The 11,765-nt window shown below is 41.2% G+C and overlaps 1 protein-coding gene across 9 annotated transcripts in view; it reads right to left on the reverse strand.

Annotated features, from left to right (window-relative positions):
* Positions 1-11,671, reverse strand: part of ARHGAP12 (Rho GTPase activating protein 12) — a 132,090-nt gene extending 120,419 nt beyond the window's left edge. For 7 of the 9 annotated variants that reach the window (XM_023740613.1, XM_004386260.2, XM_004386259.3 and 4 more), the window contains exon 1: positions 11,500-11,670. The gene's annotated coding sequence lies outside the window, so the exon portion shown is untranslated. Of the gene's footprint in view, positions 1-11,354; positions 11,375-11,499 lie in introns of those variants that run through there. The other 2 variants (XM_012558358.2, XM_023740609.1) reach the window with 2 other exon arrangements.
* Between the last annotated feature and the right edge of the window lie 94 nt (positions 11,672-11,765).

Raw genomic sequence — 11,765 nt, forward strand, 5'->3', positions numbered from 1 at the left:
GTTGTTAACCAGTGTCATAAAACAACATGTGTACTACTGTTTCATGAGAAACTATTTGTTCTGTAAGCCTTCACCTGAAGTACAATAAAATATATATTAAAAAAAAAAACAGCCCGGTACTGGTTCAATGATAGACACACTGACTGGCAGAAAAGAATTGAGAAGCCAGAAATAAATCCGTCCATCTATGGGCAACAGATTGTCGACAAAGGGTCAAAGACCATTCAATAGGGGAAGAAATAGTTGATTTGTTTTGTTTTGTTTTTTTTTAACAAATGATGCTGGCTAAATTGAATATCCACGTGCAGAAATATGAAACAGGACCCATACCTCACACCATACACAAAAATTAACTCAAAAGGGATCAAAGATCTAAATTTTAAAGCTAAAACTACAAAGTTCTCAGAAGAAAACACAGGGACAAAACTATGGGAAGTTAAAAAAAAAAATCAAACACAACTATTAATGCACAAACAGCAGAAGTCAAATTACAGAACTGGAACCTCCTAAAAATTAAATACTTCTGCTCATCAAAAGACTTTATTGAAAGAGTAAAAAGAAAACTTACAGACTGGGAAAAAAGTCTTTGGGAATGACATATCTGGTAAGGGTCTAATCTGTAAAATATATAGAGAACTTCAACAACTCAACAACAAAAAAACAATCCAATTAAAAAATGGGCAAAGGACAGGAACAGACACTTCACCAAGAGGACAATCAAGCACCCAACAGATACATGAAAAGATGCTTGCAATCATTAGCCAGTAGAGATGCAGTGACGCCATCTCGCTTAAGAAACACATAACCCAAATAGCCTTGTATCTATTAAATAAGTTTAATTTGTCTTTAAAAACCTTCTCATAAATAAAACTCCTGGCCCAGCTGGCTTTACTTAAGAAAGATAATACCAATTCTGGAGTCCCTGAGTGACATAAATGGTTAAGTGCACAACAATGAACCAAAAGGTTGGTGGTTTGAATCTACCCACAGGAGGCTCAGAAGAAAGTCCTGGCAATCTGCTTCCAAAAGGTCACAGCCTTGAAAACCGAATGGAGCAATTCTACTCTGCACTCATGGGGTTGCCATGAGTCAAAATCGACTCAACAGCAACTAGTACCGGTGGTAAATACCACCATTTTAACTCAGTAGTGAAGTCACTCCTGAGGTTCACCCTTCAGCCAAAGATTAGATAGGCCCATAAACCAAAACGAGACCAAATGGACACACAAGCCCAGGGGCAAGGACAAGAAGGCAGGAAAGGATAGGAAAGCTGGTAACGGGAAACTCAAGGTCCGGAAGGGGAGAATGTTGACAGGTTGTGGGGTTGGCAACCAATATCACAAAACAATATGATATTGTTTAATGAGAAGCTAGTTTGCTCTGTAAACCTTCATCTAAAACACAATAAATAAATAAATAAATAAATAAATAAATAAAAGAATCTACATTTTAACAAGATCCCCAGGTAATTCTTATCGATCCCCAGGAGATGCTTATGTATACACAAGAATCATCTGGGGATGTTGCTAAAATGTAGACTGTAATTCAGTACATCTGGGGTGAAAATGCAAATTCTCAGCAGGGGGTCAAACCTGAATGAACCAGTTCAAAGCCTGATAGCAACCCTGTAGGACAGAGTAGAACCACACCATAGGGTTTCCTAGGATATAAATCTTTAGAAGAGCAGATTACCAGGTCTTTTCTACAAGAGAGCCTCTGGCAGGTCTGAACTAACAAGAAGCAGAGACAGGATGACCCTTCAGTTAGTAGCCAAGAGCTTAGCACACCAGGGCTCCTTACCCACCTACTACAATGACTAAAATAAAAAAATAAAAAAAAATTCTTTTTAATAAAGGGCATCTATACAAAATTAGGAAACCCTGGTGGTGTAGTGGTTAAGAGCTATGGCTGCTAACCAAAACATCGGCATCCATCTTGTTAAAGAATGCTGTTGGCATCTGGATCGGGATTGCACTGTATCTATAGACTGCTTTGGATAGTGTTGACATTTTCAGAGTGTTGAGTCTTCCATTCGTAAGCATGGTTAAGTTTTTCCATTTATATGTAGGTCTCTTTCGGTTTCTTGAAATAGTGTTTTGCAGTTTTCTTTCTGTAGGTCTATTAAGTACCTGGTTATATTTATTCCTAAGTATTTTAGAGCCTATTATAAATGCTATTATTTTCCTGATTTCCTGCTTGATGTTCTCTTTATTGGTGTATAGGAATCCAACTGATTTTTGTACGTTGATCTTGCATCCTGCTACTCTGCTGAATCTATTAGTTCCAGTTGTTTTTCTGTGGAATCTTTGGGGTTGTCTATGTACAGAATCATAACATCTGTGAATAGGGATAGTTTTGCTTCTTCCTTTCCAATTTGGATGCACTTTATTTCTTTTTCTTGCCTTACTGCTCTAGCTAGGACTTCCAACACAATGTTTATAGAGGAGTGGTGATAAAGGGCATCCTTGCCTTGTTTCCATTCTTAGGGTGAATGCTTTCAGCCTCTCTCCATTGAAAATAATGTTGGAAAAACTAAACCAACTTTATATGGAAAGGAAAGACCACAGATCAGTAAAGCTCTATTGAAGAAGAAGAACAAAGTAGGAAGCCTCACACTACCTGACCTCAGAACCCACTATACAGCTAAGGTAGTCAAAACAGCCTGGTACTGGTCCAACAACAGATACACTGACCAAACAAACTATGGTATATACACGTAATGGAATACTAGGCAATGATAAAGAACAATGATGAATATGCAAAACATCTCACAACATGGATGAATCTGGAGGGCATTATGCTGAGTGAAATAAGTCAATCACAAAAGCATAAATACTGTAAGAGACCACTATTATAAAAATTCATGAAAACTACACACAGAAAGAAACAATCTTTGATGGTTATGAGGGAGGGGAGGGGAGGGAAGGGGAGGGGAGGAAAAAACACTAACTAGACAATAAATAAGTGGTAACTTGGGTGAAGCATAAGACAGTACACAATACTGGGGAAGTGAGCACAACTTGACCAAGACAAGGTCATGGAAGCTTCATCCCGCTGCTGTCGAGTCGATTCTGACTCATAGCGACCCTACAGGACAGAGTAGAGTTGTCCCATAGGGCTTCCAAGGAGTGGATGGTGGATTCAAATGGCCAACCTTTTGGTTAGTAGTTGTAGCTCTTAACCACTGTGCCACCAGGGCTCTACAGACACACTGAAACTCCCTGAGGGACCAAATTACTGGGCTAGGGACTGGGGACCATGGTTTCAGGAGACATCTAGCTCAATTGGCATAACATAGTTTATAAAGAAAATGTTCCACATCCTACACTGGTGAGTAGTGTCTGGGGTCTTAAAAGCTTCTGAGCGGCCATCTAAGATATTCCACTGGTTCCACCCTGTCTAGACTAAGGGAGAATGAAGAAAACCAAAGGCACAAAGGAAATATTAGTCCAAAGGACTAACAGACCACTATTACCACAGCCTCCACCAGACTGAGTCCAGCACAACTAGATGGTACCTGGCTACCACCACTGACTGCTCTGACAGGGATCACAATAGAGGGTCCTGGACAGAGCTGGAGAAAAATGTAGAACAAAATTCTAACTCACAAAAAAACACCAGCCTTACTGGTCTGACAGAGACTGCAGAAACTCCGAGACTACACCCCCTGGACACCTTTTTAACTCAGTACTGAAGTCACTTCTGAGGCACACCCTTCAGCCAAAGATTAGACAGGCCCATAAAACAAACAATAATATTCATAGGCCTACCATGTATATGAGACTAAATTGGCACACCAGCCCAGGGGCAAGGACAAGAAGGCAGGAGGGAACAGGAAAGGTGGATGAGTGGAAATGGGGAACCCAAGGTCAAGAAAGGGAGAGTGCTGACACGTCATGGGGTTGACAACCAATGTCACAAAACAATATGTATATTAATTATTTAATAAGAAACTAATTTGCTCTGTAAACCATCTAAAGCAGAACAAAAATTAATTAATAATAAACTAACTCAAAATGGATCAAAGACCTAAACAGAAAACCTAAAACCCTGGTCAAGTAGTGCTCACTTCCCCAGTGTTGTGTACTGTCTCATCCTTCAACAAACTTACCACTTATCTCTTGTCTAGTGGCATAAATACACAACTAATGATGCACAAACACCAGAAAAGAAACTAGATAACTGGGAGCTCCTAAAAATTAAACACTTCTGCTCATCAAAAGACTTCACCAAAAGAGATAAAAGAAGAACCACAGACTGGGAAAAAGAATTTGGTTATGACATATCCGACAAGGATCTAATCTCTAAAATCTACAGAATACTTCAGCCCCTCAACAACAAAAAGACAAATAATCCAATCAAAAAATGGGCAAAGGATACGAACAGATATTTCACCAAAGAAGACATTCAGGCAACTAACAGACACATGAGCAAATGCTCAGCGATCATTAACCATCAGAGAAATGCAAGTCAAAACTACAACGAGATACTATCTCACCCCCACATTACTGGCACTAATCGAAAAAAAACAGAAAATAACAAATGCTGGCGAGGTTGCAGGGAGATCAGAACTCTTATGCACAGCTGGTGGGAATGAACACAGTACAATCACTATGGAAAATGATACGACACTTCCTGAAAACGCTAGAAAAAGACATACCATACGATCCAGCTATCCCACTCCTAGGAATATATCCGAGAGAAGTAAGCCGTCACATGAAAAGATATATGTGCGCCATTGTTCATAGCTGCATTATTCACAATAGCAAAAAGATGGAAACAACCTAAGTGCCCATTAACAAATGAATGGAAAAACAATGGAATACTATGCAATGATAAATAACAATGATGAATCTACAAAACATTATCACAACATGGATGAATTTGGAGGGCATTATGCTGAGTGAAATAAGTCAATCACAAAAGTGCAAATACTGTATGAGACCACTATTACAAAAACCCAAGGAAAGGTTTACAATCTCTGATGGTTACCATTGCAGGGGGAGGGGTAATCACTAACTAGATAGTAGACAAGGGTTAACTTTGGTAAGGGAAAGAAAACATACAATATAGGAGAACTCAGCACAACTTGACCAAGGCAAAGTCATGGAAGCTTCCTAGACACAGCCAAACACCTTGAGAGACCCAGTTACTGGGGCTGAGAGCTGGAGACTATGGTCTCAGGGGACATCTAGGTCAACTGGCATAACATAGTTCATAAGAAAATGTTCTACATCCTACTTTGATGAGTGGCATGTAAGATACATCTACTGGTCTCATCACATCCAGAGCAAAGGAGAATGAAGAAAACCAAACATACAAGGAAAATATTAGTCCAAAGGCCTAGTGGACCACATGAACCACAGCCTCTACCAGCCAGAACCCAGAAGAACTAGATGGTGCCTGGCTACCACCAGTGACTGCTCTGACAGAGATCACAATAGAGGGTCCTAGACAGAGTAGGAGAAAAATGTAGAACAAAATTCTAATTCACAAAAAAAGACCAAACTTACTGGTCTGACAGAGACTGATGGAACCCCTGAGAATATGGCCTCCAGATACTCCGTTAACTCAGAACTGAAGCCACTCCCAAAGTCCACCTTTCAGCCAAAGATTAGACGGGCCTATAAAACAAACAATAACACCCATGAGGAACGTGCTTCTTAGTTCAATCAAGTATATGAGACCAAGTGGGCAACAAGTGCCCAAAATCAAAAACAAAAAGACAGGAAGGGACAGGAAAACTGGATGAATGGACATGGGAAAACCGAGGTGTAAAGGGCAGGTGAAGAGTGCTGACACACTGCAGGGATTGCAACCAACATCACAAATCAATTTGTGTATGAATCTCTGAATGAGAACCCAATTTGCACTGTAAACTTTCACCGAAAGCACAATAAAATTAAAAATATATTAATAAATACAATGAAAAAATATTTTTTAATATAAAGACATTTTGTAAGACAAGGATACCAGAAACTAAAATTCTCATACATTGCTGGTGGGAATGCAATATGGTACACTTTAGAAAACAGTCTGTTAGTTTCTTATAGAGTTAAACATTCACTTTCCATATGACCTAGCAATCCCTCTTGTAAGTATTTATCAAAGAGAAATGAAAACATATGTCCATGCAAAGGCCTTACATGGACATTCACAGCAACTTTATTCGTAATAGCCAGAAATTGGAAACAACCCAAAGGTCTATCAACTGGTGAATGCCTAAACAAATGTGGTACATCCCTTTGTAAATCAAAGGAACAATACAACCCTCAAAAGATCTTCGTGAGAATGGAAAGAGAAAATGTGAAAAAATACTCAGTAAACTATAAAGTATGATACACAGTATCCACATTAACCACTGCATATTCAAGGAAGCAAGAGTTGTTAGAGTACAAAAATACTCACAAATCGTACAGTATGTAGACTTTTGTGTCTCGCTCGTTCCACTTAACATAAAGCTTTTGAGATTCATCCATGTTGTTGTATCTGTAGCTTACTCCTAGCTTATTAACTGTAGTTTTAGTGTATTTTACTAGCATGCATATTATACCTCAATAAACCTGAAACTTTTTTTTTTTAAACCAAATATGGATAACAAAACACAAGTAATTTTCAGCAAACTTTTAGAGATAGCTACTCTAATTTCAGAGCCCTGATAGTGCAGTGGTAAAGAGCTTGGCTGCACACCGAAAGGTTATAAGTTCGAATCCTCCAGCCACTCCTTGGAAACCCTATTGGGCAGTACTACTCTGTCCTATAAGGTCATTATGAGTCTCAAAATGTATTCTAAATTCTGCTGTGGTACAAGGGAAAGAGTCAAGACTCAGGGTTAGAGGCCTGAAATTTATATCTAGGCTTTGTCATTTATCAGCTCTCAGACCAATAGCAGGTTAACTTATCTGCATAACAAAGGACACAGTACAAACCTCAAAAGATCCTTGTGAGGATGGAAAGAGAAAATGTGAAAAAGAACTTCATAAACTATCAAGTGTGATATAAAGTATCCACATTAATCGTTACATACTCAAGGAAGAAAAGTTGAGAGTAGAAAAAATACTCACAAATGAAGTGATTACTTACAAAATAAGTTCCTTCTCAAACATCCTATATATCTGCCTCTTGCTAGCAGTGCTGACCTAAGGCAAGTCACTTAACCTCACTGAGCCTCAGTTTTTTCCATCTTTAAAATGGAGCTTTTTAATACTACATACCACATATTGGGAGAAATTAAATGAGTTAATACAGGTAACGAATTTGGTATAGTGCCTAGAACTTAACTTTTAGCTCTTATTACAAAAACACTATTATTATTACCCTACCAGGCCTAATACTAACATCCATACTGCCCACCCAAGCTGCAGTAATGTAGATCATATAAATATCTGGATCAGTTCTTCTCAAACTTGTACTGAACAACAGAATCAGCTGGAAAGCTTATTTTAGAAAAAAATAACCTTTTTCTTTTAGAAGAGTTTTAGATTTATAGAATTACTGCAAACATAGTACAGACAGTTGCCACATACCCCACACCCATTTTCCCTATTAGTAACATCTTACACTACTGCAGTATGGTTCATTTATCACAATTAATGAACCACTATTGATACAGTCATTCAATAATATCATATTATTCATATTTTCTCAATTTTTCCCTAACGTCCTTTTTATGTTCCATGGTCCCATCCAGGAAACATTTTGCAGGCATGTCCTGGAGAGATTTTAAAGCACAGATTACGGGGTTATATTCCCAGATACTCTAATGCCAGTAGGTCGGGGTGGGGTCCATAATTTTACATTTCTGACAAGTTCCGAAGTGCTGCTACTGGGGTCAGTCTGAAAATAACACTTAGAATAGACTGATCTAGAGTCCAGACTCTAGAACTATGCTGTGCAATATAGTAGCCACTAATCACATGTGGCTACTGAGCAGTTGAAATGTGGCTAGTCTGAATTGAGATGTGCTGGAAGTGTAAAATACACACAGGATTTCAAACACTTAGTCCCCCCAAAAATGTAAAATATCTCAATAATTTTATACTGATTACTTGTTAAAATTGTAATATTTTAGATATACTGAATTTAAAAAATTAATAAATTACTAAAATTTATTTCACTTATTTTTCCACTTTTTGACTTTTTTAGATGTGACTACTAGAAACTTTAAAATTGCACAGGTGGCTTACATCATATTTCTACTCGACAGCACTTAGCCTAGATCAGCATAGTCTGGGCAGGACATTATAATCTGCATCATCTGAGGACCTGTTTGAAGTACAGGTGATTCCTACACACATGAAAGTTTGAGAAGCACTACATCATCAAAAAGGGGGGCCTAGAGATAGCATTTGGCATTCAGATCAAATAAAAAACTAGTCAACTGCAAAACAAAACTACATTTATTAAGTCAATGAACCAAAAACCGAACCAAATCTGTTGCTGTCGAGTCAATTCCAACTCATAGCGACCCCACAGGAGAGTGCAGAACTGCCTCATAGGGTTTCCAAGGAGCAGCTGGTGGATTCGAACTGCCCACCTTTTGATTAGCAGCCAAGCTCTTAACCAAGTCAACGGAAGTGATAGGGAAATGACTGAATCACAGAAAAGCCAACCACTAATCAGGATCTGGCACAATAGGATCAGTTAACAACTAAAAAGAAAAACCACAAGGATGGAGACCCAGCGGGTTCCTCAAAAGATAATGATTTGAAAAGAATGATTTAAAGTATAATGATATTAGATGGTACTATCATACTTTTTTACCTCTAATTTACTCTTAGTTCATTCCACAAAAACAGTTCAATTATAACTACATGTAAGATAAAATAAAAGTTTAGTTTCACTGTTCTCTCCAACCACCAAACGCATTGCCATTGAGTCAATTCTGACTCATAGCGACCCTGTAGAACAGAACAGAACTGCCCAATAGGGTTTCCAAGGCTGGAAATCTTTACAGATGCAGACTGCTACATCTTTCTCCCGTGGACTGGCTGGTGGGTTCAAACCACCCACCTTTCAATTAGCAGCCAAGTGCTTTAACCACTGTACCACCAGGGTTCTTTCTACTTACTATAAAATTACGCCATTTTAGGCGGATTCACCTTAAGCTGCTTTTTCCTTGCACCAATTTTCTCCAAACACCAAAAGCACTGTCGTCGAGTCAATTCCAACTCACAGCGACTCTATAGAACATAGTAGAACTGCCCCACAGGGTTTCCAAAAGCAGCTGGTGGATTCGAACGGCCAACCTTGTTGTTAGCAGCTAAGCTCTTAGCCAGTGTACCAATTTTCTCTGGTAATTAAAATACTAGTACTACCATTAACAAATTTTATGAATCAAGACTATTCACTGTTTTATTTTCGCCAATTTTAAAATGTTATTACTCTTTTTATTCTCAAAATTTTGTGTAACTTAAAGTACTTAAATTTGTAAAGTCTGTTTTCTATCAGGCCATTTAAAAAAAGCACTCATTAGAAACTTTCTACTTAATGAAAGAAAAACCAAATGATAACTACAAGTAATATACTGCTTTTTAGAGCATTTACATACTTTCACTCGAGCTTCACAACAACCGGTAAGTAAAAAGACCAATAACATACTAACGATTATATAAGGGCAACAAATCTATATACAATCTGTTGCTGTCTAGTCGATGCTGACTCATAGCGACCTTATAGGACAAACTAGAACTGCCCCATAGGGTTTCCAAGGTTGTAAACCTTTATGGAAGCAGACTGTCACATCTTTCTCCTGCGGAGTGGCTGGTGGGTTTGAACTGCCGACCATTCAGTTAGCAGCCGAGGGCTTTAACCACTGCACCACCAGGGCTCCTTAATCTATACACAAAAAAACCAAACCTGTGGCCATCGAGCTGATTCCGACTCATTGTGACCCTATAACCTATACAGATGGCATTATACTAAGAATCAATGAGTGAGCCATCTCCAACTTCTACAGTTGTTAAAGTACAAAAAAGAAATCTATCAACAAACACACACACACACAATCTATTACATTACACTTTATTTATTTCCCCACAGAAACACCTCCAGAGCAGCGGTGCCACATGCAACCATGCGTCAGACACATGTGCCCAGCTTGTCTGGTTCTTCAGGTGGCACAGCTCAGGGTCATGCCTTCACCAGCTGCTCCAAGGCCCTACTCTGGGATCCCCAACTTTTCCAGGGCTTTTTAAAACAAACAGAAAAATACTGGCCCCAAAAGCCAGACTGTCTATTCAGACGAGAAGAGTACAGAAAGACGACCCATTCTGTAATACACCCTCCTATAGATCAGGTAAGAAAAACCGGATATGGACAGACAAATACATCTCCACGCCATTGTTTCCCGACGTTTAAGTATAAAGCAGTGGGGCTAAAGGTTAGATACTTCTTAACAACCTTTCACTATAACATTCTTACTCTTCCAAGGTCTCACCTCTAGACTCTAGAGGTGGGTGGCCGAACCAGGATCAGGAAAGAGTGAGTCCCTCATTCAATGCTTCTTCTACCATATTGCCTTCCCTTAGGAATGTACATATAACAGATCAATAACATCTACTTCCATATGTCATAATTAACCATAAAGCAAGCCACAACCAATCGTGTGATTAGAGCGTTAACAGCCTTTACCCGTAATAAACACTTCATTTGCAACAGCATTTAAAACCGCTACTGTAGTCGAAAGAAAAACATCGCAAGCTTCAAAAACTGAAGGCCGTGCCTTTTTCTCGAATGTGGCCATTTCTTCTCAGAGGTTCTGCAGTAACTTAACATACAATACGTAAAGAAAAAGCCATTCTCGGAAAACGAGCAACTATCTTGAGAGAGGAGAGCAGCAAGCTGGTAAAGAGGGTTTTTTAATTCAAGGACTTTGAGGCGACGCCTCCTAGAAGAGCTGGAGGGTAACATTATGTTCATTCAGCAGGGGCGTGGCGCTCGGAAGACTGCAGAGAAAGTGCCCTGTTTAGGGTCAACAGCCCTCTACGGGAGGCCGCAGGTGGGCGGAGGTCTGCAGTTAGGGAGCGGGCACACCTGAGCCGTAAGGGGCGAGGACGGAGGGCGGCAACAGCACCCGGGCCAGCCTGTTACAAACACAAACACACACACACACACTCTCTCTCACCGACACCCCGACACCCTCCTTCCTGGGGGCGGGGCACGCGGGCGCTGCCCTCACTCAGGAAGTCAAGAAACCCAGGGGGCAGAACAGCCACAACTTCGAGCCATTTAAACCCCGTCGCCCACGTCAGCCAATGAGCAGGCGCGGCCTCCCCTCCCCCCGCGGCGCCCACACCCGCGCGCCCCTCGGCCCGAACCCCGTGGGGCGCTCCCAGCCGTCACCCCGCGCTCACCTCGGCGCAGACGCACCTCCAGCACACGCCTCCCCCCGACTCCGCCGTCCCTCCGGGGCGCAGGCCGGGGAGCTCTCGCGGGCGCCTTTGTGCAGGCGCGTCAACCCTCCCTCCATCCGCGAGGACCCGCGCCCCTCCACCTTACCGAGGGTCCGGCGGCCTCGAGGCAGAGAGCCGGAGAGCCAAGTGCGGGCGGCAGCTCCCCCGTCAGCAGGCAGGGGCGCCCCGGCCAGCCCGGTGGCTGTGGGACGCCGAAGCGAGCCTCGACAGCATAAACACGGCGGCCGCCGAGGCCGACCGCGTCCCCTCAGGCTGCTCTCCGAGGGAGGGCGAGTTCCAGGGCACGTCGGAGCGCGCGCTGACGCGGGGGCGGGGCGGGGAGCTGGGCCGCGCGCCCGCTCACGTGACGGC

Source organism: Trichechus manatus, unplaced genomic scaffold (genome assembly GCF_000243295.1).
Source record: "Trichechus manatus latirostris isolate Lorelei unplaced genomic scaffold, TriManLat1.0 scaffold00160, whole genome shotgun sequence".
Classification (NCBI taxonomy): domain Eukaryota; kingdom Metazoa; phylum Chordata; class Mammalia; order Sirenia; family Trichechidae; genus Trichechus; species Trichechus manatus.